The 27,567-nt window shown below is 37.5% G+C and overlaps 1 protein-coding gene and 1 long non-coding RNA gene across 16 annotated transcripts in view; one reads left to right on the top strand and one right to left on the bottom strand.

Moving 5' to 3' along the window:
- Positions 1-174: 174 nt before the first annotated feature.
- Positions 175-3,908, bottom strand: LOC309841754. The gene is made up of 3 exons (XR_014299292.1): positions 3,529-3,908; positions 1,424-1,620; positions 175-510 (listed from the first exon to the last, which is right to left on the bottom strand). It is a non-coding gene; the product is annotated as an uncharacterized lncRNA (long non-coding RNA).
- The window catches only part of TBC1D5 (TBC1 domain family member 5), a 546,098-nt gene continuing 521,587 nt past the window's right edge, over positions 3,057-27,567 (top strand). For 3 of the 15 annotated variants that reach the window (XM_082684974.1, XM_082684968.1, XM_082684971.1), the window contains exon 1: positions 3,228-3,399. The gene's annotated coding sequence lies outside the window, so the exon portion shown is untranslated. Of the gene's footprint in view, positions 3,400-27,567 lie in introns of all 15 variants that reach the window. The other 12 variants (XM_082684967.1, XM_082684972.1, XM_082684963.1 and 9 more) reach the window with 9 other exon arrangements.

Raw genomic sequence — 27,567 nt, 5'->3', positions numbered from 1 at the left:
TCAGGGGGATGAATGCACTACCAGCAAAAGACAGAGGCAGGTTTGGAGATTTGCAAAACTCAGTTTGAGCAGGTTGGGTTTGAGTTGCCTGTGAGGACACTTGGAACACATCTCTAGCAGACAGGTGGATACTCTGGTTACTTATTGCTAACTATCTACCTACCACGAAACTGGTTTAACATGACACTTTTATTTATTTGTCCATAATTCTACAATTTGGGCATGGTGGAGAATAGCTCATCTCTGTTCCATGTGGCATCAGCTGGGGCAATTTGATGGGGCTGGAGAATCCACTTCTAAGATGGCTCACTCACTCACATGTGTGGTAGGTTGTGTTATGTCCAAAGGGAGCACTGGGGTGATTAGCCCAGGTCCTCAAGTTTTCCTCTATTTGGCCTCTTGAAATGGCTAGGTGAGACTTCTGACAGCACGGCAGTCTTGAAGTAGTTAGATTTCTTTCATGGTTCTTCTTCCAAAGGGCAAAAACAGAAGCTGTTGTCAAAAATAAAACTGAACAAACAAGGAAATAGATTTTATGCAGACTATTGCAGTGGAGAGAGTACCCAGATTTGAAAATCAGAGAGTCTTAGCAGGGCTTTGCCTTGTACTTTTATAGGCAGCAGGTTATCAGTGGGACAGGTTATCAGTGGGATGACTTATAGTTGTAAGATAGGGAAACCGAAGGAACCCCATGAAAGATGGCTTTATTGCTGCCTCTTTTCTTACTAAGACCTACATCCCCACCCTACACATGCCTTATAGTACAGATAATGTACATCTTCCTTGCAAAGGTCAAGGAGTTAATGATTTTTTGGAGACTTCCAGCACAATAGATAACATCTAAGGAGTGACCAGGTGGGGGCTTCATGAACATTTTCCCCAAATCCCTGGCTCCAGGGCGTAAATGACTTATGGAAAACACTTAAACACTCATCTTTGTTCCTGGATGTCTGAGAAGACATGTGCACAAGACCACAGTCCTCAATAAAAACAACAAACAGACCCCAACTAAAGCATCTCCCAGATGCTCTGTCTGCACTCTATGTCTTCAAAAAACTCTCCTCTTGGCTTGCATTTGATTTCTATCCTGTGCAAAGACAAAGACCTTCTTGGCTAGTCTTGTGGGAACCCCTCTGGGTCCTTGGACCCCTCAGCCTGCATCAGCTGGAATTGTTTTGTAATCAGGAGATGTCTTAGTCAGCCAGGGCATGTTTGTCTGTGTCTAGGAAATTTCAAGGCAACAAACAGTTCTAATCTCAGCTAATCATCCATGAGACAAAGGGTGTTGAAGGGTTTGTGCCTAACCTTGTCAACAGGTTCAAGCAAAAAGGAAAAGATCTGTTTTTGGTCTTGTCACAGGTAAGCAAGGAGTCATCTGCCAGTCTTTTGAGAAAGAGTGGACAGAGTCCCATCTAAGTCATACCGAGAAGGGTGGTTCTTTGTGGTAAGCCGTTTCCCAGAACACAAACAGGTGGGGGGTTTCTTAATCATTTCTGTTTTCCATGAGTACAGGTTCCAGAAAATTTCAGTGTTGTCACTGCAAAGACTTCTTATGGCGTCAGCCTGGAACTGGCAGTCATTTTGCCACATTCTATTGTTTAAAGCAGTGACAGGTCCAGCCTAGATTCAAGGGGAGAGTATTACACAAGCACATGGATATTGGGGTTTATCATAGGCCTCCAAAATATAGTCTCTCATAGAGTCTGAACCTTGGACTGGATGTATTTAGAATGGGGTGCTACTAGCATATCCTGGGTGGTAGCTGCCACTATCAGGTGGGATCACTGTTTGCATCTATATTGGTAAATGTAGAAAAAAGTCCATCAACATTTCAGACCTATCAGATTGGAGGCTTGAGGGCTGTGATTTTCCTAGTTTCTCAGAAGCCCTTGTAAATACTGTTTCTTGCTTAGCATTTATCCCAACATTTTCTGGAATTTTGTTGCTAGTTATTGTTCCTAAACAGAATCTAGGTATTCACCCCATTTAATGGTAACAATGACAGGACTTAGCCAGAAATGATATTTAGTAAGTTTTTACATTTTAATTATTTGCCCTGATTAGACTTGGCGAGAGGCATTAAGTTGACCTGTCTAGCTCCTGCAACAAAGAGGGCCAACAGAAATCGAGGGAATCCCTGTGCAAAGGGAAGGATTTTGAACAAAGGTCTCCCACACAGGGACCCTCCACGGAGGCTAGCTAACCTTTGAAAATTTGACCTTTTTCTTTCTTGGTTCCCTTCTTCTGGACTCAACACTATCAATTTGTTTTGGAGCTCTTTGTGAAGATAGGCCAATAAAAGACCATAAATCTTTTTTACTAGGTGAAGCATTTACCACTCTAATTGGCATTCCCATTTAAAGGCTTTCATTTTCGAGAAACAAACACCAGCATTCCATATGCTAAGGTTAAAGGAAATCTTAAATCATAAGTAGAGGTGGAGGACAAAGACCTAGAGTTTAGGCATTGCCTGTGTTCTGACAGTCATCCGAATTTTACTGAGATACCACAATGCTGAAGACACATACTGTCCTAGGTTTTTCGAGTAGAGATAAAATCTGAGCCTAGTATTGCGGATTTGTGAAACAAAACAAAACTTATATGGGTTATAACAAAGTAGATCTGCATAAAATGTTAATGACTTCCCCAAAGTAGAGTAGAGTATGTTTCAGAGTAAGTTACAGGCTGGGTCCTGAAGCATGAATAGGAGTCTACTCAGCTGTAAAAAAACGCCCAGCAGGCCATTTTCACGCAACTAGGAAATGTAAATTATGAGGTAGGAGGGCCAGCCTATTAGGAGTTTCTCAGGGGCTGACATCTCTCTTACTCTCAGTCCCACCCTGGGGAGGTGGTGGTGGGTGTGAGTGGTGAAGTCTCGGTACCAGGTTCCTAAGGCTACAGCTGCGCGCAGGTTGGGGCGCAAGAGACAGGACAAGGAGAAAGTTTGGGAGGGGGGGGGGTGGAACAAGCCCTCCCGCGCATGCGTACTGGTAGCCGGCCGGCTCCGCAGAGGGTTTGGCCTGCGGCTCACTCCCCACGTCGTGCCTCGCATGGTCCCATAGACTGGGCTCCGAGAGCGAGCGCGTTGCGCGCCCGCGCAGCCTCCAGGCCGGGTGGGCGCCTGCGCACCAGCGTCCTGGGCGCTTGAGCCGCGGGGTTATTAGAGGTGGAGCGCGGCGAGGGCGCGCGGCAGGAGGCGGCCGCCGTTACGCGAGCGTGGTCACGTGGTCGCTGGTCACCGCCGCCGCCGCCCCCTCCCGCCCTGTTCTCTTTCTGGTCGGGCCGGGCCCGGCTGGTTCCGCGAGCGCCCGGCAGAGACTGAGGGAGAGAGAGAGAAAGAGGAGGGGAGGAGGAGGAGGATTCAGGGAGTAGGAGCTGGGGAGCCTTTCTGCGCCACAGGTAAAACGAGATGATGATGATGATGATAATCGTAAAAAAAGCTGAGCCCCCTGAGCGCCTCCGCCTCCCTCCAGTGCAGCCCCACATGCAGTCGCTCCCGCCCCGGCCTCCCCCTCTGCCTCTCAGGACCATTCCCGCCTTTCCCAGCGCCGCTGCTGCAGCTGCCGCCGTCTCACGGGAGGGCCTGAGGGTGCTGCTGCTGTCGCCGCGAGCGGGTAGCCGCACCGCCCCCGTTTGTGCGCTTCCCGGGTCGGCGTGGGGGTTGGGTGGTGGGAGGGCGGCTCCTCTGGCTCCAGGGCAGGTGGGGCGAGGGGGCTGCTTCCCCCAGTCTGCCTGCCTTCCCTGCCTCGGGAGGTTGGGGTCTGGTTGCAAAGCCAACTGCTGCAAGTGGTCAGAGCCTGGTGGTTGGATTGTGGCTCAACTTCCTACTTGGTAAATTTCCCGTTCCTATCAGCCCTGGGCGGCATGCTTCCTTCCTAGGCCGGAAGCGAAGCGGGCCCGGAATCCCCAAACCTTTCAAAATGCAGCTTTTAGCTAGAGAAGCCTTTCGTCTTTGCGGAGAGCAACTGTACCCTGTGTCAGTACGACTTAAGTTTATTCACCTGTAAGAACACGCAAGTTGAGGCCTTTAAGGATATAAGAAAAACTTTGTGAAAGTTGATCCCTCCTTCCCCTCCTTTTCCTGGAAAAGCGAACACAGACCTCCTAAACAATTTTTGGTTCTACAAATGACCTAGAGTTCGTTCAATACCTATTAACTAGTTTTAGTTTCAGGAATATTATTTAACTTAAAGATCACATCCTTCAGATTTTTTTTCTGAATAATTTTTGGGAATGAGTTCTATTTGTCAACTCCGAATTGGACTAAATCCCGAAATTGTAGCATACAGGTTGCACGGCTTTGGGCCCGATTGCGCAGGGATTTCTAGAACCGGTCATTATTTGTACTTTGTACAACAGAATATAGTACAAAGAAACTGTATATTATTAGTGCGGTGTTGCACAAAATACTGACTTAAAGCAGGTAGTAGTAAATGTAGGCATTATTGAAAACAAAACTTTGATCACTCACATTCATTTGTATGCTAGTCATTTCTCTAAATGAGCTTTTCTGATTCCACGTCTTGGAATTTTCATAATATCTCTAAATTCAGATGTAAACTTGAGCATTTTAAATTTTTACAACTATCTGCAGTAGAGTCAAACAAGTGCTACTCCGACTTTAATATGCATCGAATCCCTTGGGGCTATCCTTTAAAACGCAAATTATGATTTAGTAGGTCTGTGATGTATCTTGATATTCTGCGTTTCTTATAAGCTCTTAGGTGGTGCTGGACAAGGAACAATTCTTGAGTAGCATGCGTCAGTGATTAAGTGCTTTAATTCATCCTGAGTGTAGAGGTGGTTTGAGAGAAAGCAACAGGCAGGATGACCTGAGAAAGTTCCTCTTAGGGCGCTCCTTTATGAAAGGTGAGCAGGCTATGTTGGGATTCCGGAGTGAGTTGCCCAACCTGGAGAAGTGAGGATGCCGCTTGTGCATGCTGTGGTGCATATATCACCTGGACTGTGAATTTTCTGTGGAAGCCTGGTGTATTTCTAGCTGAAGGACTCAGCTATGGGTAGTTGGGTTTTATCAACTTATGGACTATGAGTCCCGTGTCTCTTTGTTGGGATAAAATTTTCTTTTATTAGTGAAAGTATTGAGTGTTTGCTTTTTCTCTCAGTTGAGCAATGCATTCCTGAGCCTTGGAAACAAACTTGTAAAGAATTTAGGGTCTCCACCTGCTGAGATTATCCTAAATGGATTCAGATTTTTTTCCCCTAATCTAATCAAGAAAATGTAAATTGGGAAGTTGAAAGTGTCATATTTAATCTCATACTTTATGTCTATAAAAATCGTTGTACCTAACTTTTAAAAAACTTTATTGAAATGTAACAGCAATTGCTTTTAGCACCGTGATTTTTATAGTTTTCATTCTAGTCCTTACTTTGCCATTGTTTCTTCATGTTCTTAAATATTTATGACTGTGCTTTTGAAGCACGAAGTGCCAGACACTGTTCTAAGCACTTTATGTATTTTAACTGGATGCTTACAACAGTCTTTAAGGAAATTGAAGCAGAGAGAGGATAAAAATCCTATGCTAACACAGAGCTGGGGCTCTGGCTGGCTGACTCTACAGTCCCTACTTTAATAAATCTTCTGAATGTAGCTTTTATGGAAGAAAATAAATTAAAGATACTTTTCAAAATTCCCTTTTCCTAGTATTGTTGAAAATTATGAGATTTTCTTTCATTTTAAAATCCAGACTTCTCATTTTTTAAAAAATTTCCCCCATCATATAATGAAAACTTGCCTCAATGCTTGTAATCTTTCCTGAAAAAGATACTGAAATTTGCAAAGCTTTATTTGTTTGCACCTGTGTGCCAGGCCAGTCTCTTTCAACTCTGTAAGTCACTGTTAAATGTAAAAGTAGTGTCTGTTTCCTTTTGACTCTGCAAGTTTTTGATCTTCATTTTTGCCTATGCTTCTCTTCCACCTTCCACCCCTTTTCCCCCTCTATGCATACATAGTAGACTTATCTTGTATTTGTTATCCTAATATTTAGGATTTTTTGCCGGGGGGATTGATGGGTCACTGACTTTTTTTATTTGACCAGTAAGGATGATAACAATCTAAGCATGAGTTACCGTTATCATATTTTAACAATGGGAAAGTCATAAGGACAACTTCAGTGTTCTTTTGTCTCTAACCGCTGAAAGCTTTGTCCTGTATCAGCACCAGCCTGAGGAGTGGTGCTTGTACGCTTGGTCTAAGACATTTCTCTTAACATGGACAGATGATTAGAATGGCAGTTGTGTGTGTACTCGAACTACAGAAGTGAGATTTTGTGGCTGTGGGTAGTTGTGGGAGGAGGAAGTGAGAGGAGAAAGCCTATGGGCTGATTCTAGTAGCATTGATTCTTCATTAACTGGGATAATAATTTGGGAAGCAAGTCAGTATAACAACAAATCCCTGTTGTAAAGGTTTTCTCGAAGTTCATACTCTGTTGTGATGTCTGTTGTAATGTTATGCTGGTCAGTCACTTAGTCTCATAGTGCCTCAGTTTTCTCAACTTTAAAGTGAGGATGATAATAATAAGTACCTCAGAAAATTGTTTTGAGGATTAAATGAATATATTTGTGTGTGTGTATGTATGTGTGTATATATGTATATATTGTATATATACTTATATAATGCTTGGTGTCTGTCCCATAGGTAATGCTATCATGGAAGTGTTAGATACTGTGTTTTACTTTGGATAATCTACAGTGTGGCTGATTGTATCCACATAACCAAGATTGACTGTATTTGAATGAACTTTATGGGAATTGTTTGGTATTTGGAATTTATTTGGTATGAGGCTGTATGGCCCAGCAAAACAGAAAGTTTGTACTTTTTGGATTAAATACAAAGTTGGTATAGTAATGTTCTTATTCCTTTGGGGGATTAAATATAAATAAATATGGTTTTGCTGCTCAGATCTTTCAAAATAAGGAAGTAAAGCTATAGAAATAAAAGATGTTTTTAGTGGTGGTGTGAAAGGATTGGTTTAAAATTTTCTAGTGTAGTGTTGTGAAGCCTAGAACAAGGTCATCTTATTTATGAAGGCTCTTCTGAGCCTTCTTCTGAGTCTCCCTCAGCAGACTCCTTTGCTCCTTGAAATAATCCATCTGTCTGCGCATACTCCAGACCTGATCTACAGCCCCTTATCTAAAACCCAGGGTGACATATGTGTCTCAGAAGTAAAATTTTTGAAATTTAGAGAATTAATATAGGGCATAAGCTTTATATCCTGAAACCTCCTGTGGATAGGAACAATCAGCCCATAGTTGTACACATTAATTTTCTCAGCAGATTTATACATGTTCACACTAAGTAGAATAAAAAAGACCATAAAAAGCCTCCTGTTAGTTAGGCTGTATTTTGTTGACAGCTTAGAAAACAGTTTTAGTTTTCAGAGTTTTTTGGATTTTTGGAATTGGAGATAAGGGGTTGGGATCTCTGTCTCTCTATATTTTATCATAGTACCTGTCTCTTTGATTAGAAAAATAACTGGATTATGGGATTTGTGTGTTAACATTTTCTATTTTTAGCACCTGTCGTGGGACCTGACATGCAAAAGATGCCCATTAAGTGTCCCCTAGTTTGGACGAAAAACCTCTGAAGATCGTATCATTCAGTTATTGTGCTACATGTGGTGTCTCTGACTCCATGAAGATATTTAGTAATTGTGGATTTATAATTTTTCTTGACTCAGTTGCCGAGGGAAGGTGGTTATTGGATTACTTTTTTGAGATAAAATAGACTGAGGAGATTTGAAAAAGGCATTATAGATGATTGCAATTTTTTAAATAAATTTATGTTGACAAGAATTGCTTATATTTACCTTTTTATGGGTCATGAAGTCTACATTGAGAATGGTTTGCTTTTTATTTTTATTTATTTATTTTTAAAAGATTTTATTTAATTGTCAGATAGAGTATAGGCTGGCAGAGTGGCAGGCAGAGGCAGAGGGAGAAGTAGGCTCCCTGAGGAGCAAGGAGCCTGATGTGGGACTCGATCCCAGGACTCTGGGATCATGACCTGAGCTGCAGGCAGCTGCTTAACTGACTGAGCCACCCAGGCATCCCCAAGAATGGTTTGCTTTTCAAAAATGATTATATTTGGTTTTGTATGATAACTTATGACAGACTAGTTGTGGTATATCTAAAGAAAATGTTGCTGTGTATGACTATCTTGGGTTGAATAATTATAGTATAATAGCTTAGCCTGACATTAGAAATTTTTTTTTCTATTACAAAAGATAATGCCTATTGTAAAAATGTTATAAAAACAAATTATCAAAGGTAATGGTCTGCACTATTGGGAATTTCGTCAGTTCTCTTAGGGGGTTATGTTGTCTTGAGAGAGGCTGAAAAAAAAAAAGTCAAATTTGTATTGCAAGTATTAGTTTAGAAAACCGAGTTGCAAATGTTGGTTAGCAACCAAGTTTTCTTACTGTTACTAAACATCTAAGTAAGATAAAAAGGTTGAACTAAAAAAAGTTTGGGTATCTACTTGTAAATACCGATCTTCAAAATGATTAAATCAGGGAGAAGTAAACCCCCCACTTCTTATGTAACCACCTTGGGGGAGGTGAGATGGAACTGCCTTCTGGTGGAGTTGGGTGGTATAGCACTGCAAGAAGACTGAGCCTAAGTTACAGGTCCTGGCTCTAGATGGGTCCATTCTGTTTGCTGGTAATTAGTGGGGATCAGAATGGACCCCTTCTGGTTTCCCAGAATAGGTACCTTTGGAGGTATTCCAGTAGCTACCTTCTAGGAATCCAAGAGGAATTACTAACATTATATCTCTTGCCACCCTGGGGTGAGATGGTGGATTGATTGCTCTGGATTCTTGGTGGGGGTTGCGAGAGAAGGTAGAGTTGGTAGGAGATGGGTAGATGGCACCACTTTCTCTGTGCATTGGTTAAACTAGACTTTTTTTTCTTCATGAAGTCCGGGAGTCTTGTAGTAAGAATACTCATTTTGATAGGTCGGTATGTATGGCATAGGGAAGCTTGTGATAAATTGGCCACCTCTCTCCAGTCTTCATTACTTTTAGTAGTTCAAGGGTTAATTTTAAGCTTTTTACCTGTACTCTGTGTGTGTATGTGTATTTTAGGTATATATGGATAAACACATGTAGATACACCTGTTTTTTAAACTAAAAGTGGGTTTATGTTATTTTATTACTTGTGTGTTTTTCCTTTAGTGTTTTATATTACTAATGATGTTACTCTTCTACACATTTTTTAGTACTTCTATGACTGTTTCATTGTGTGAAGGTGATGTTAGTAGTCCTCCATTCTTGGACACCTAGATTCCTTTCAATCGTTATATGACAGGCAGTGATACACTGAACATTATTGTAGCTACTGTTCCTTTGTGCCTATGCACTAGAATTTATTTAGGAAAAGTTGTTGTGAGTGGAATTATTAGAAGGTCCAAAGATATGCCCATGTTTAATAGTTTTGAAACACATGACCAAATTGCACCACTTTACCATTAACTACAAAGCTGAGAGGTCCTGTACTTGCAGTTATTAGGTATTTTCATCTTTATTTTATTTGGGCTTTATTTGGGCATACTTGACTTCACACCTCCTCCTCTTCTGCCTTCTTAAAGAATTTAACACTTATGTAGTTAAATCTTTTTCTTCCTTTATGAATCTTGTAGGCTTTTCCTATCTTTTGTTTATATAGTTATTAATTTATATTTTAAACTATTTTCATAGTTTCAGTTTAAAATTTTGAGTTTACAGTTATTCCAGAACATGGTTAGTTGTGTAGAGGGTACTAAATTTTTAAACTTTTGATTAGTTTTCTCAGTACTACTAAATGACTGATTTATTCTTTCTGTATGTGTATCAGAAATTTTATTATTTTGTCTTCTACTCAGTCCCACAGTGTTTTATTTGTTATTGGTGGAAATGAGATTTTTCTGTGTGTGTGTGTGTGTGTGTGTTTTCTACCTGACTATTGCTGATCAATAGAAGAACCATTGATATTTTGTGGGTGTATTTTGTAATTAGTCACTTTCTGAATCTATTAATTATAACTGGTTTTCAGTTGATTGTCTTACATTTTCCAAGTAGATAAGCATACCATCTGATATCAGCCATTTTTGTAGAGGGGTTATTTTTATGATTAATTTTCATTTGTGGAAGCTCTGTTGGAATGATTTTCTTAATTTCATTGACTTGAAATACGGTGTTTTGATATGGTGTCACTGTGAATTGATCTACTCAGTTCTAAGAAGGATTTCAAAATATTTGGAAACCATTTTACCAAGTGATCTCTCTTATGGACTGAATGTGCCCCCCTCCCCAAATTTGTAGGTTGAAACCCTGCTCCTTCACTCTCCCATGTGATGGTATTAGGTGGTGAGACTTTTGGGAAGTAATTACGATTAGATGAGGTAATGAGGGTGAAGACCTCACGAATGGGATTAGTGCCATTATAAGAGTCAAGAGCGTGCTTCCTTTCTCTGGCAAGAAAAGATACAATGAGAAGTCAGCAGTCTGCAGCCTGAACAAGGACCTACAACCAGAACTTGACCTTGCGGATCTTGGAGTTCAGACCCCAGAACTGTGAGAAATCAATTTCTGTTGTTTATAAGCCTTTCAGTCTATGGTACTTTGTCATAACAGCCGGAACTGATAATCTCTAAAGACCCTTCTGGCTCAGAAGTTTTGTGATTCTTCTTTTATGTCAAAATACTCATGGTAATACATAACACTCTGGTACTTTAAGTTAAAGGGCCTTCAGCCTCCTTCTTAATTGTGGCTGTCTAGCTGCACTGCCCAAACAATTATTCTGAGGTTTTACATTTTCATCTCCTTAGAGCTTGAAGATTTCTTTCTTTGTGATTTGGCAGAAATTAAAATGGAAAACTGATAGACTGCAGAAATCAAATTGTGTAATATTGAGTTTATATATCTGCAGTATCTTAGGTATCATGGTTTTCTTTCTCTGGTCAGGTAGTATAATTTTCCAATTTTATGGTGAATTTTCTTTTCAAGCTGTGGTCTTGCTATGGTCTACGTAAAGTTCTCCAAACCAAATTATGTAATTGTCAGAACGGAGTGTAATGGAAGCCATTGGGAAGTGATAGACCAGGAAGCAATGAAGATAGAACAAAATAGGAAAGGCAGGGATGGGGAAGTGCCTGGATGTATCTCTTTTTTCTCTGCCCCCTTCTACTCTCTGGTTATCCTTTTGTACTTCTTTGCCCTTCTAATGATTTTCTGGCTTCCTATTTATTCTTCAGATGCACTTCATTTTCTCTTTAAGAGAATAGCTCTACTACCTCGTTTCTGCTCTGGTCAGGCTTACAGATGCTTTCCCCTGGTCTGTGAAGTAGTCCTGAGCAGTCCCCTAATTTCCTTCCTTTTTGTCACTAAAACTGCCTGCATAATGGTGAGAACCAGTGGCCATCACCCATCCTGCCTTACAAAGGGTGTGGCAAAACATTGATTAAACTTGGGTTTCCTCATAATGTAACACCACTGTTTTGGAAGCATTTATACAATTAGAGAGAGATACTTTATAAAGATAAATTGTGAGAGAATTGTAGAATAATATCTGAGTGACTGAGGAGGTAGTGAGAGTTAAATATTATAAAGAGAGAAAAAGCTCCTGGAGAGTCTGTAATCTTAGATCTCCAATCCTGATTTCTTCTGTGGGCTTTAGACCTGTGTATTTGGTTGCTTGTTGGATAACTATACTTTTGATGGCCCACAAACTGCTAATGTTCATAACATCTGCAACTGAATTTACCTCTTCTCTTATAAAAGCTGTTGCCCCTCCCACATGAATTAGCTCCAGTGGATGACTCCACCATCTTTCTGGTTGTTGAAGCCAGAACCCTGATAGACCCCTTTTATTCCCCAAATGATCATGTAATGGCATCAGTCTCAGTGTATTTTTGAGTCTTGAATCCATTGTCTCTTTATGCCCACTACTCCTGCTCTGGTATATCATCTCCAGATCGTCATCTTTTTCCTTTGTCTCTGTAGGATTTTCTGACTGGTGTCCCAGGATCCAGGTGATCTTTATGACCTTTCAGCTGATTCTCTTAGTCTGTAGCTTAAAACCTTTCAGTACCCTTCCATCACATTGCTCAGTCTTGTGTCTCCTTCTGCCTCCCATATGATTTCATTATAAAACACTGAAATCTTTGAGTTTTTGGAACTATTCAGGATTTTGCTTACCTCAAGCCTGGAATAATCTATCTCTTGATTTTACTAACTCTTGTGAGGTCCTAGCTGAAATATCACTTTTCTACAGAGCGTCTTACACTACTGAGTCTTACACCACTGTGTTGTCCTTTCCTGTCTGGCCAGATATGCTGTACTACAACATAACATTTATTATGTCTTATAATTGTCTTTTTACCTAACAGTCTTTGTCCCACTTCTGACTGCTCTGTCACCACCAAAACAGTGTATGCCACCTTTACTCATACTCCTGAAGCTGTGACTATTAAAAGTGGGTGTCCCATACCATGTACTGTTTTAAATGCTGAATATATAGTAGTAAATAAGAGACTGTTCCAGTTATTGACTGCTGTGTGATTAAACCCCCTCCAAAACTTAGCACCTTATGAGAACAGTAGTAGTTATTTACTCATGGTTTTATAATTTGTATAGGATTTGATAGGGTTAATTGATCTCTGTTTTGCTTGGTGTAGGCTCACTGGAGGTTGGAGTTTCCACTTCCAATATGGCTCATTCACATGGCTGGCAGTTGATTCTGGTAGAAATGGGATTATTATTTGTGTGTGTGTGTTTAAGAAATGGGACGATTATATAAAGGGAATGCATAATTTAGATTTTGATTCTTACTGCCAAATGGCCTAATAGAAAGATAGTATTAATTTGTACCCTAACTTTAGTGCAGAGTATAAATTATATTTGCCCATAACTTGCTACCAGAAGGTATTATAAATCATTGCTTTTGGTTAATGTCTTGGCATAGCTTGATAGATTGCTTTTATCTTATTGTTTTAATGTCTTTTTGGGTTTTAGTTGTTGATTTTCAAGAGCTCTTTGCATATTCTAGATGTTAACTCTTTGCCTGTTATATATATTGCAGATATTTTCAATTTTGTCTTTTTATTTTGTTTATGCATTTTTAAAATTCTTACAAAGAATTTCTGAATTTTTAAGTAGTTCCACATATTAGTCTTTTTCTTTACTATTCTGTTTCTTGGCAGAAATAAGATCAAACTCAGTTCCTTATTCGTCATCTTTTTACCACTTTGGCTAATCTTCTGATATCTTCAGATACAGAATTTTTATATATTATACATGTGTCTGGTGGAGAAAAAAAATCAATAGATTAATAAATTCCATATCATTTATACAGATATGTAGGGAATGAATTTCAGAATCTATCCATCTCTTAATGGTCTTATAATATAATGGAATTGATCTTTTTCGGGATTTGGGAACATTTTATCCTAGATTATACCCGTTAATCAAGCTGAATAAAGAGGAGTTGTTACACAGTGTTCAGTTTTACCCACAAAATAAAACTTTTAGTGATTGAAATATAAAAATGTGAAATCTATTAAAATTGAAAATAAGGTAATATGATCAGCTGTAGTATATAGATAAAGTAATTCCCTGAAAAGATATAGAAATGCTAGAAATTTTTTTTCCTTAGGAACAAACATGATAGTGAGGAATTACCAGGTCAAAATGTACATGAAAGCAGGAATTTAGAGAAGCAGAATATTAAAACTGCTTTTAATCTGAGAATATTAGCTACATTCTAGGAAACTTTTACTTTAGTTTTGAGGGCCTCACAAAGCACAGCGTATAGAAATTAAAGCCCATACATGTGCAGGGAGGGGAGGCTAATAGGATATTCTTTCCCTATAAAACTGGATTCTAAAAGAGCTGTGGTCAGAGAGTATGGTTAAACCAAGATTAAAACTCTTCTCATGTTTTTGCTTACAGGAGCCTGTAAGAATATTTGCTTTGGACTTGAAAAAAAATCTGTTCCTAAGAAGTTATAACCATAAGCCTTCCTTTGCAGCTCAAATTCAGTGTCGCCTGGTCTAACAGAATCTCAAATTGTGAATTTGAATGTGGTTCTAGGTGCTGGGCCCAAGAAATGAAAGTACTCTCAGGTTGAATACATTTTTATCTTTGGTCCTAGGAAATTCCCATAAACATTTTTCTAAAGAATTATCTCACAATAAAATATAGCCAAGCAAACAAGGAAATAAAGTACTATGGGTGGGAAGCAGCAGAAACAGTTGACAGGAATGAACCCACAAAAACTTCAGATTTTGGACTTAGTAAACAGAGATGATAAAACAACTGTTTGTTCAGTTTACAGAAAGGTAGAAAATATCTGCAGGCAATCAGAAACTTGAGATTTGAAAAAGACCTGAACAAAACTTATAGAAATAAAAAGTATAGTAATTACAATGAAAAACTCAATAGAGGGGTGTCTGAATGGCTGAGTCATTTAGTATCCTACTCTCGATTTTTGGCAGATCATGATCAGGGTTGTGAGATTGAGCCCCATGTTGGGTTCTGTGCTTGGTATGAAGTTTGCTTATCCCTCTCCCTTTGCTTCTCCCAGTCCCCGGCTTGTGTGCTTGTGCACTCTCTATCTCAGATAATAAAACCTTAAAAACAAAACAAAACAAAAAACTCAGTGGATATGGTTAGCAGTAGATTAAATACAATAAAGAGAACCAATGAACTGGACATAAATTGTTCAGAATGTAGAATAGAAAGATAAGGAAATGGGTAAAAAGAAAGAGATTACAGTATATAGGACAAAGAATGAGGTCTACGAGTATTTTGTCAGTTTTCTTATTGTAGAAGGGAGAAATAATAGGAAGGGAAGCAGTGTTTGAAGAGAGAATGGCTGAGTATTTTTCAGAGCTGAGAAAAACACCAGTCCACGAATTTAAGAAATTCTGAGAATTTTAAGTACACATCTAGACACATCATAGTAACATGGAGAACACAGAAACAGAATATCTTTTTTTTTTTTTTAAGATTTTATTTATTTATTTGACAGAGAGAGGATCACAAGTAGGCAGGGAGGCAGGCAGAGAGAGGAGGAAGCAGGCTTTCCGTGGAGCAGAGAGCCCGATGTGGGGCTCGATCCCAGAACCCTGGGATCATGACTTGAGCCGAAGGCAGAGGCTTTAACCCACTGAGCCACCCAGGCGCCCCCAGAAACAGAATATCTTAACAGTTGGCAGACAACAAAAGATGGATCAGATTTAAAGGAGCTGTAGTGGTTACACTGACAGCTGACTGCTCAGGAGCAGAAATGGAAGCCAGAAAACAGTGGGATAATACCTCAGTGTGGTGGGAAGAAGTTGCTGACGTAGTATTCTAAAACTAATGAAAATAACTTTCAGGAAGAAGGGTGTAATAATGACATTTTCAGATGGATCTCTGTAAGATAGTCTCTGTGAAGAAATGTATAGAGATCTGTTTTTCTGGTTGATCCTCGTATTTAGAATGAAGACTTTTAACATAACCAATTTTGAGCCTCTATTCTTAGAAAGTTGTTGTGTTTACACTTGGTAAACAGAGCTCCTCTTTGGCAATACTTTTACCAATATATTCCAATTTTTTGGATCTTTGATCTATTTAGAATCTTCAGTATTGTTGTAAGAAGTCTTTTGTGGTAAATAATGCATGCCTTTAAGTCTTGCTGAAGCAGTGATGCAATTTTTAATATTCATATTTGAAATGATATAAGTCAAACCAAGAAGAATTTGGAGGAAATTGTGTCTTGGTGTTTGCAAAAGTAATTCATGTAAATTACTTTATTCTCCTTTCCCAGTCCTAAATATAAATTTCTGTAGGAAATAAAGAGTGGGAGATACTTTTAAATCCATGAATAAGGTTGGCATAAATGTGAGTCTACAGTGGTGGGAAGAGCACACAGACCTTAAAGTTGATGATTAGAATCTGGATCTACTATTTAGTAATTCAGTCTTGATGATGTGATTTAAACCTTCTGATACTTAGTTTTCTCATTTGTAAAATAGGGATACTTTGCAAGTGTATAATACAGTGAGGAATAGAGTAATGTTTGTAAAAAGCACTGAGTACAGTTCTATGACTCTTACTGGGTTCTCAACTAATTGTTACTAATGAGTAACAGATAAGTGAATTGAATCTGGCAAGGAATTTGAAATTGTTTTCTTTACAAGTGATATCAAAGAGTCCTACTTTTAGTGTTGGAGAGTCATAGGCACTGATGATAATATTTTTTGAAGTTCAGAAATCGTCAGAATGTGGCTTCACTTATTGATTTGGTGATTAATTTTGTACCAGATCAGCTGTGTATGGTGCCTACAAATTAGACAACTTTACATTCTTCATAGCAGGTAACAGGGAAGGTGAAGTCAGTGACTTTCTTTAGAAAGCTAAAAAGATTGCTATACATTCACACAATATATATTTATATCTTTCTGTGTGTGTGTATATGTATTTCTGTGTCCTGAGGTTGAAGTTCTTGATGACAGTTAATTTATGGTAAACCTGAATATTTTAGTAATTTGGTCCATAAAATGTTTATAAAGAATGTGCTTAAAAACTTCACTGTACTTTTCAGAAGTTAAAGAAATTTGCTGGCCTCCAGTAATTTAGAGTAAGAGTCATCAGAGCACTCTAATTATTGCTATTTGAATTGGGAATCGGACTTCTTCATAAAATATTTAGACCTACGTTTTCCTTTCTCTCCTCCCCCCCCTTTTTGTTGTTTGTAGTCCAAATGTGATATAGAATCTTTTATAATGTTGGGATTACTTGTATACCCTGTTAATTATTTTATTTTTTACTCTTTATTCAATATATAGACATTTCCCCTCTTTGAGTAGTGATAATTATATAGAGCATATTAGCTGATTGCATTTTTAAACCATCCTTCTTATAGCAAACTTTAAAAATAATGAAGACAATTCAGGAGTTTTTATTTTTGGAACTTGACATTTTTAGAATGTTGGTTGTAGTAATATGTTACATTTGTAGCTTTTGAGTTTATTCAAGTTATAAAGACAATGACTAAAAACAAATTAGGCATTTCTTATCTTTCAAGAAGTTCTAGGATAGCCAGTCAAATACTTTGAAAAGGGTTTGGGTAAAGATAGTGACAGAACTTTAAGTAGAATCACAAATGCTTCCTATTAAACATGTGTTTTAATTTTCTTGACTTATGTGAGATACTCATGTGATGCAGAAATTGAATAGTAGGAGATTTTTGTGCAGTTAGATCATGTGATACTGGTATTCCTCCAGTGCTGCTTTTGATCTTGGAGGTAATCCCTTGTAATCACAAACTTTAAAGAACCTTAAGATTATACTTTCTAAGCTGATATATTTTGCATTAGTAAAAATATATAGGATTAGAGAAGATACTGTATGAAACGCATGTAGACATTTTTTTTCTTGTTTACATTTGACTTTGTATTTCATATTTTGAGCTTTGGTTGTTTATAGTCTACAGGCTGATAATTTCTTTTTAAGTAGTAGTTGTACTATGTGAAAAATTATAGGTTAAATTTGAATGAGCCCTGTTTTGTCTTTCATCTTTTCCAATCTTCTGTATTTTGAAAGTGAGTGTTGTTTCATGATATCAAACTCTTTGTGAATCAAAGTCATTCTTCATAGGAAGAGAAATTGTTACTATAGTTTTAAGCTAGGATTTATTCATGTCTTTTTAGTGCTCTAGTTAGACTTTTTGCAGAACTGAAGAGGTTTGTAGTTCTAATTATATGTTCACATTTTACAATACTATTAAGAACACCGATAGGCTAAAAAAAAGTAATTTAGGTGTTTTTTTTAAGTTCATCTAGTAGTCCATTAAAAAATAACACTAGCCTAATGTAGGCTTTTCTAGTTAGTAATGACTGCTTATATAAAATAATGATGATGATATCAGATTTCACTGGGTTGCTTTTGTGGTGTTTTACGAGAAAACATTCCATTTATGACATGCTAAATAATATTCTCTGTTTTTAGTGGAAATCCATAGTCTCTTTGTAGAATTTCTCCAAAAGCTTTCATTTGAAACATTGTGGTATTTTTAGTCTTGAATCATAGTTATCTTTTATTAAGCAGTTACACATGAAATTATTCAGAAATCATTGCAGTTTTGAGAAGATCAGTGAAAAGTTTGGTGAAAACAAGTATTTTTATAATTAGATTGATTATATTAATAAAATTTCAAAGTTTAATGATAAGGAATTCTTGTTAATATTGTTAGCTGTGATGATAACTGGTTATGTAAGAAAGAATCTGGTGTTTTTTTTCTATATTTTCTAAGTAGGGTCTAAAATGACAGCAGGTTTGGGATAGACAAATAATTATAGCAACATTTGATAATTTGTTGAGTCTGGGTCATGTGTCTATAGGGGTTTGTGATTTTATTTTCACTCTTGAATATATGTTTATAAAATCTTATTTTAAAAATTAGAGTTTACCAGGGATTAGGGGAGGGGAAGCAGGGAGTTACTGCTTTAATTGGTACAGAGAGCTTCTATTTGGAATGATGTAAAAGTTCTGAAAATGGAAAATGATGGTGGTACCATTGTGAATGTACTTAATACCAGCAAATTATACAATTAAAGATGGCTAAAATGGTAAATTTCATGTTCTATATATTTTATCACAATGATAAAATGTTAGTATGTTGTAAAAATAATTTCCAAGAATTATACTTTAGGGAAAACTTTTGGAGGTATGTAGTACCTTTCATCTTTTTTTTTTTTTTTTTCTCACTGACTTTTTTCTCCTTTAGTTTGGGAAAAAAACAGGAAGGAAAAATGCCCCCATCATGTCAGCACTTTTTAATGGGGTTGGGTTCTAGAGTGGCGTTCAAATAGCATGTTAGTGATTTGTGAGATCAGTTTAGTGGGTTGCTTCCAGCATTAAAACAAATTAGAAAATATTAGGGGCATTGTGTATAGTGAGTGTAAATATGGTTATTAAATTTTTCTTTCAGTTGTATAACATGTATATGTTTACTGAGTTGTGATGTAAACTGTATTCTCTCTGTGGAGTAGGTATTTTTTAGAAAGGAATAATACCAACATAGAGATTATGGGTTGCTGCATATTAACTAGAAAGCAGATGTCAAAGTTTTGCACAAAGGGGCTAGGATAATAACTCAGATTTCACGAAATTTTAAGACATTAATCAGACAACCAGGAGGAATAATTAAGCAAGATGATCTGACAAGGCTATTCTATCAGCATATGATGATAAGTAAAATGTACAAAATGAGGGGAGTAGGTTGGCTGGTAACTTGGGGAGGTTGATCTCATTTTTGAACTTCTGTATCAGTGAGAAATTAATTGGTAATTATGAACTTTTCTAGGTAGGTTTTGTCTGTTATTTGCAAATCTTCACACGTAGTTGATACTCTTTTTAGTTATGCAAGTATTATTTATGTAAAAAATGTGTGGGAGTTTGATAATATTAAATACGATTTATAATATTGGCTACAGACTGTCCTGTCATTTTAACCTTTTTTTTTTTTTAAATCTTTGGTTCATTTTTAGCTTTAAGTCCCCCACAAGGAACAATTTCCAGAGAAAGCAAGGGAGAACCAGGCTTTAGAGCTAGATAAGACTGAACTCAAATTTTACTTCTACTAGTTGCTGGTTAAGTTGCTTGGAAAAACTGTGTAACCTTTTTGGGTTTTCATTTCCTCACTGTGACATTACCTTGGGGTTTTAAGTAAAATGAGGTGATTTATGTAAAATGGCTGGTAGTGTGTAGTTACTCAGGAAATGCTTGTTGTTGTTAATGTCAGGTCCTTTTTCCTTCACATATCTCATTCTTCCGAAGTCTGTAATCTTAAATTGATCTTTTGCTTTAGTTTGGGAGATTATTGTATATTGCCTTTCTATGGTGATCTAGAACAATTTCAGTGATTAAGATGTAGTCACAAAATAAAACTAAATAATAGATATTTTCTGTGCTTTAGGAGTGTTTCATTTCCTGAAATGTTTTATAGATGGTGAATGGTTACTGAGTTATTTTATTAGACTAGTTCTACTTAGGGAATTTCATGTAGTAATTATATGAAAGGGAAATTGAGAGGTCCTGTAAAAATCATTTGTTAACACTGAACGCTTTACACTTGTGCTCTTATTATTTATATTTAAAGCAGTTCTTTTCACTTTAACATTTTATGATTTTTTAAACAATTTATGAGATAAGATTAATGGTTAAAGGTACGTCTTTTAACTGATTAGTCTAGTTGTATTTGTCTTGAAAAAGGACTGAATTTTGTGGATTTGAATAAGTCACTGACAGGAGGTCTTGAACATTTTTTTCCCTCCGAACAGATGTCTTGGCCTGCAGTGACTCCAACTCCCATAATCCTTCCAATTTTCTCCTCTACCAAATAAGTTTTTAAAAAGTGACATTTTTATTATAAGTGATTGACTTAATTCAGGCAAACATTGCAGCTGAGGGAAGACTTCATTCCAGTGAGGAACACTTTTGGTATGAATAAAATGTTAGATTCTTTATTTTTACTTTATGAATTTAATGCATGGTTCCCTTTTGCCCCACTCCCCCACCCTATATTCAAAATAATAATTTTGTGTAATAAGTTTTCTTCAAGATTAAAGTTTTTATGCTTTCATATGCTGAGGTATTACACTGCCTGATACATTTTATTTTAAATGACATTTAAAAACAGAAATCAGTCAGGATTAATCCAGAAAATAGTAACCACAGTGTGTCTTTCAGCAGAGGAAAATTAATTCAGGAACTGGTTGTACAGGTAATTGCTGAGAAGCCTATTGGGACTATGAGACAGCCAGATATTAATACCCAGAGACTCTGATACCAGTAGGTCTTGGGGGAAGGTGAGAAAAGCTGGTGTTGTCAGAGTTTAGAAGCCAGAGCTATGTGGGGGAGCTAGAGCCATAGCTGGGGCTTCATGATAGGAGCTGGTATGTCAGAGGGTGGGACTGTGTGGAGGGAACTGGAGTTATGGAAGAGACAAAATTTCTGCCAAGGATGTGTCAGGGAGGGGGAAGAATGGAGGAGAAATACTCTGGCTTCTTCCTCTTTTGCTTTCTATCACTTGTCACTTCCCATTGGCCAAATCTCCCTGGAAACCAAAGGGATACCAGAGTGTGCCTGTGATACAGAGCAGTACAGGCTTACCTGGGGAATGGATATGAAAGCCTTTATTATGTTGTTAGTGTATGATATTCATCAATACCCCTGTGCTCCTATGTAGTATTAGCTATTAAGAAGACTTACCTAAACAACAACAAAAACCAGCCAACAGCAAAAAAATTTCCTTTCAGTGTTTTATTTTTCTTTTCTTCCTCCCTTCCCCACCCCCCACCGACAATGGAAAGAAAGAATTCTTAAAAACCAGTATTATGGTTAGTATTTCAGTTCAGTAAAAACACTTCCTGAGTGGCACTATTTAGGTAAATAAGCTATGAAGTGGAAAACACTTGGTTCTTGGTATTGTGGTTCTCCTAGTTTACTGGGAGAAACTTTTTAAAATTTATTTTTAAAAGATTTAGAGAGAGCTTGCATGTGTGCAAGTGGCAGGGAGTGCTGGATGGAGAGGGAGAGAGAGAGAGACTTGTGAGCTCCCTGTTGAGTGTGGAGTCTGACACGGGGCTCAGTCCCACGGTGCTGAGATCATGACCTGAGCTGAAATCAAGAATCAGTTGCCCAACTGACTGAGCCACTCAGGCGCCCCTAGAAGAAACTTTTAAAAAAGGGATAATTTTAAAATTTCAGTAGGATGTATGTTAAGTTAGAGAGAGGGGACATATTTTTTGTAGGAACTCAAGGGAGGAGTTGTGAATCTAGTCTCGTATTTTTGTATTTTTGGAATGTTCTCAGGAGTCGGGAAACTTGAGGCAAGTTCTTCCTTTAAAGCTTTAATTCTTCCTTTAAAGCAAGAATTGTCTTGCTCATCTATTATATAGTAGCAGTCCCTTAAGTGTATTATATAGTTCCCCTTAAGTGTGAAAGGTGGATTCAGGAGGGTGTCATCTAGAGGTGGGAGACCGAAGAGAATATTACGCTGGTCTAGGCAATAGAGGAGTAATGGACATACACTCTTCAAAGGTGGCCTTATGTCTCTTAGTCATTCACTTCATCTAAGTTCCTCTTGGTACCAAGCTTCTCAATCCATGCTCCGTGTTAATATACCCTTCTTTTCTGTTATTTGAAAATTCAAAGTAAATCATAGAACTTTTAAAATAAAGAAGTGGATGAAGTGTTGTTTTGTTTTCAGATTATGCATATGCCTCTTTGGACACTCTGTTGTTTGTTCTTTTTGAGAATCCCAGAGTCAGAAACAGGAGTAAATCACACACTCTGCTCTCTAGAAGCAGTCCTAGAATATACTCACTAATCTTGCTCTAGTAGGATTTGGAGTGTTGGAGAAGGGTGCCTTGTTCTGGAGCCAGCTTATTGTTGTTACTGAAGTGTTATGGGTTGCAGCAATTTCCTGTAGAAATTTACTTGGAAAAAATTTCCTGTATTCCCTAATGTAGTTTCTGATATTGAAGAGTGACAGATTTGCAGTGTGACATTTAATTTTAGTAAATATATCTTTTAAAATACCAAAATCCTGCATTTGAATATGATCCATTTTACACATTGATTTTAATGTATACTCTGTAATTCTGATAATGAATGTGAGATAGACGTTATTATAGTGCTTTCTTTTTCTTTCTTTCTCTGGTCTGGTTGTCTTTTTCAAACTCTAGTGGGACTGCTACTATATAATAGATGAGCAAGACAATTCTTGTTACCATGAGGCCTATAATTTAATGGGAGGTGGTCAGTGGACATTAATTCATTATACAAGACCTGAAATAAGTAAAAATCCAGACACTGTATTGAGGGAATTAAGAGGAAGAAGATAGTTTCTTTATTTTACTGTATGTAAAGCATGTATTTTCCCCCACATTTTAGCATTTCTAAAATTGACAGATGTGTTAAAATTTGATAGCGTCTAAAACTTGAGGAAAAGTATATTTTTAGAGAATAATAAAGGCATATAGGTTTTAGAGGACAAGGAATTTAGTTACGTTGGACAGAGGTCTAAGAAAAAGCACCTGGGCAAGAAAGTCATGATATGCTAAAGTAATGGTAAGTGCTTTTGGGAGGCTGACATTTTTAGTGCTCAGGAATGATATAAGAAATGACATTAGGTATGTGGGTTGAATTCACTTTATAAAAAGTTTTGAATATAAAGCTGTGGAGAAGGGGAATTATATTCTGTAGTGAGTGGGAAGCTATTGATGGGTTTTAGAAGGGGAAGGTATGGTACATATTACATTGTGAGTTTCTTGTCCTGTATTTGGGAATATAATGCTATACTGGAGGGAAGAGGATTTGAAGGAAAGGAAATTATGCTTATTTGAAATAATGACTTTATTGAAAGGAAAAGACGTTATGGAGGTAGAATTGACAGAAATTGGTGACTGTGGGGGGTAGGACAGTGGTGGTGAGGGAGAGATAGCAGAACTAGTATGGAGAGGAGGAATGTTAGCTGAAACAGTATGTATTAAAGTCAGAAAATGAATGTGCACTTTGTCACTGATGTGACTCCTCCTGTCATTCATGCAGCAAAAAGAGAGGGTATTTAAGTTTGGAGGTCAGCAGAAAGGTCAGAGCTGATGGCAAACATTTAGTAGATATCACCTAGATGGTGTTATAGTTGAATACATTTCAGAGATTCATGAAGAAAGTAAAGGGAACATATTAGTGAAGAATTATATATATGGATATATTTTATTGTTTTAACTTTTTTTTTTCTTTTTTGCATTATGAATACTACCACACATTTAATGAGTAAGCTATATCAATTCTATACAATCTCTTTCAGAAAATAAAAGCAGAAGGAACACTTTCTAAATCATTCTGTGAGACTAAACATTACCTTTTTATTTTAATTTAAATTCAATTAATTAACATATAATGGATTATTAGTTTCAGATGTAGAGTTCAGTGATTCATCAGTCTTATATAAAACCCAGTGTTCATTACATCACATGCCCTTCTTAATGGCTGTCATCCAGTTATCCCATCTTCCCACCCCCTTCCCTTCCAGCAGCTTTCAGTTTGGTTCCTATGATTAAGAGTCTCTTAAGGTTTGTCTCCCTGTCTGATTTCCTCTTGTTTTATTTTTCCCTCTCTTCCTATATGCTCCTCTGTTTTGTTTCTTGAATTCTGCATATGAGCGAGAACACATGATAATTGTTTTTCTGTTATTGACTTATTTTGATTGAGTCCTGCATCAGGCTCCCAGCTCAGTGAGGAGTCTGCTTCTCCTTCTGCCCCTCACCCCACTCTCATGCTCTTTCTCTCTCTCTCTCTCACTCAAATAAAATCTTAAAAAAAATAATATCCCCTAGTTCCATCCATGTTATTGCAAATGGGAAGATTTCATTTTCTTTGATGGCTGAGTAGTATTCTGTTGTATATATGAACCACATATTTATCCATTTATCTGTCAATGGACAACTGGGCTTTTTCCATAGTTTGGCTATTGTGGACATTGCTGCTATCACCATTCGAGTGCACGTGCCCCCTCGGATCACTACATCTGTTTCTTTGGGTAAATACCCAGTAGTGCAATTGCTTGGATGTAGGGTAGCTCTATTTTCAGCTTTTTGAGGAACCTCCATGCTGTTTTCCAGAATGGCTGCACCAGCTTGCATTCCCACCAACAGTGTAGAGGGTTTCTCTTCGCATCCTCACCAACATCTGTTATTTCCTAACGTGTTAATTTAACTCTAGCCATTCTGACTGGTGTGAGGTGGTCTCTCATTGTGGCTTTAATTTGTATTTCCCTGATAACCAAGTAACGTTAAGCGTTTTTTCATGTGTCTTTTGGCTGTTTGTATGTCCTTTTTTTTTTTTTTTTTTTTTTGAGAAATGTCTGTTCATGTCTTATGCCCATTTCTTGATTGGATTATTTCTTCTTTGGGTGTTGAGTTTGGTAAGTTCTTTAATAGACTTTGGATACCAGCCTTTTATCTGATAAGACATTTGCAAATATCTTCTCCCATTCTGTTGGTTGTCTTTTGGTTTTGTCCACTGTTTCCTCTGTTCTGCAAAAGCTTTCGATCTTGATGAAGTCCCAATAGTTCATTTTTGCCCTTGCTTCCCTTGCCTTTGGAGACCTGTCTAGTAAGAAGTAGTTGTGGCCAAGGTCACAGCAGTTGCTGCCTGTGTTCTCTGCAAGGATTTTGATGGATCCCTATCTCACATTTAGGTCTTTCATCCATTTTGAGTCTGTTTTTGTGTGTGGTGTAAGAAAGTGGCCCAGTTTCATTCTTCTGCATATGGCTGTCCCAATTTTCCCAACACCATTTATTGAAGAGACTTTTTTTTTTTTCCATTGGGTATTCTTTCTTGCTTTATCAAAGATTAGTTGACCATAGAGTTGAGGGTCCCTTTGTAGGTTCTCTTTTCTGTTCCATTGATCTGTGTGTCTGTTTTTGTGCTAGCCCCTTACTGTCTTGATGATTACAGCTTTGTAATTAAGCTTGAAGTCTGGAATTGTGATGTGCCCCACTTTGGTTTTCTATTCAACATTCCTCTGGCTGTTTGAGGTCTTTTCTGGTCCCATACAAATTTTAGGATCATTTGTTCCATTTATTTGAAAAAAAAGTTCATGGTATTTTGATAGGGATGGCATTGAATATATAGATTGCTGTAGGTAGTATGCATATTTTAACAATATTTGTTTCTCCAGTCCACAAGCATGGAATATTTTTCCATTTCTTTGTGTCTTCCTCAGTTTCTTTCATGCATGTTCTATAGTTTTCTGAGTACAGATCCTTTGCTCCTTTGGTTAGGCCTATTCCTAGGTATATTACAAATTTTGGCACAATTGTAAATGCGACTGACTCCTGATTTCTCTTCTGTCTCATTGTTTGTGTGTAGAAATACAACTGATTTCTGTGCATTGATTTTATATCCTGCCACTTTTCTGAATTCCTGTATGAGTTACAGCAATTTGGGGGTGTAGTGTTTTGGGCTTTCCTCATAGAATATCATGTCATTTGTGAAGAGTGAGAGTTTGACTTCTTTGCCGATTAGGATGCCTTTTATTTCTATTTGTTGTCTGATTGCTGAGGCTAGGATTTCTAGTAGTACTATGTTGAACAACAGTGGTGATGGTGAACATCCTTGTCACGTTTCTGGCCTTTGGGGAAAAGTTCTTAGTTTTTCCCCAATGAGGATAATTTTCACCGTGGCTTTCTCATATATGGCTTTTTTTTTTTTTTTTAAAGATTTTATTTATTTCTTTGACAGAGAGAAATCACAAGTAGACGGAGAGGCAGGTAGAGAGAGAGGAAGGGAAGCAGGCTCCCTGCTGAGCAGAGAGCCCGATGCGGGACTTGATCCCAGGACGCTGAGATCATGACCTGAGCCAAAGGCAGCGGCTTAACCCACTGAGCCACCCAGGGGCCCCTCATATATGGCTTTTATGATATTAAGTCATGTTCTTTCTATCTCTACAATGTGGAGAATTTTTATCAAGAAAGGATGATGTATTTTGTCAAGGATGCTTCTATTTTGTTTTTCCTGCATCAATTGAAAGGATCTTATGGTTCTTGTCCTTTCTTTTATTAATGTGGTATATCACATTTGTGGATGCTGAACCACCCTTGCAGCCCTGCAGTAAATCCCACTTAGTCGAGGTGAATAATTCTCTTCATGTGCTACTGGATCCTATTAGTATCTTGGTGAGCATTTTTACATCCATGTTCATCAGGGATATTGGTCTGTAATTCTTTTCAGTAGGGTCTTTGGTTTTGGTATCAAGATAATGCTGGCCTAAAAGAGTTTGGAACTTTTCCTTGCATTTCTGTTTTTTTGAAACAGCTTCAGAACAATAGGTATTAATGCTTCTTTAAATGTTTGGTAGCCATCTGGCCCTGGACTCTTGTTTGTTGAGAGATTTTTGATTACCTCTTCAGTTTCCTTGCTGGCTATGGGTTCTGTTCAGGTTTTCTATTTAGTCCTGTTCGTCAGTTTTGGTAGTTTATACATATCTCTAGGTAGGAATGCATCTATTTCTTTCAGAGTGTCAAATTTGCTCATAATATGTTCTTATAATGGTATTTTTTTGGTGTTGGTCCTGATCTCTCGTGTTTCAACCATGATTTAATTTATTTAGGTCCTTTTTCTTTTCTTTTTGGTAAGTCTGGTCAGGGGTTTATCAATCTTACTAATTCTTTCAAAGAACCAGATCTCAGTTTCATTGATCTGTTCTACTGGTTTTTTTTTTTTTGGTTACTATTTCATTCATTTGTGCTCTAATTATTCTCCTGATGGGTTTAGGATTTATTTGCTTCTTTAGGTGTAAAGTTAGGTTGTGTATTTGAGATCTTCTTTTTTTGAGAAGGACTTGTATTGCTATATACTTCCCTCTTAGGTTCATTTCTCCCGCATCCCTCAGGCTTTGAATGTTGTGTTTTCATTTTCATTTGTTTCCATGAATTTTTTTTCATTCTTTAATTTCCTGGTTAACCTCTTCATTCTTTCATAGGGTGCTCTTTAGCCTCCATGTATTTGGGTCTTTC

Source organism: Mustela nivalis, assembly GCF_964662115.1.
Source record: "Mustela nivalis genome assembly, chromosome: 1".
Lineage (NCBI taxonomy): Eukaryota > Metazoa > Chordata > Mammalia > Carnivora > Mustelidae > Mustela > Mustela nivalis.
Note: the sequence above shows the minus strand (reverse complement) of the source record. Positions and strands in the feature narration are given on the sequence as shown.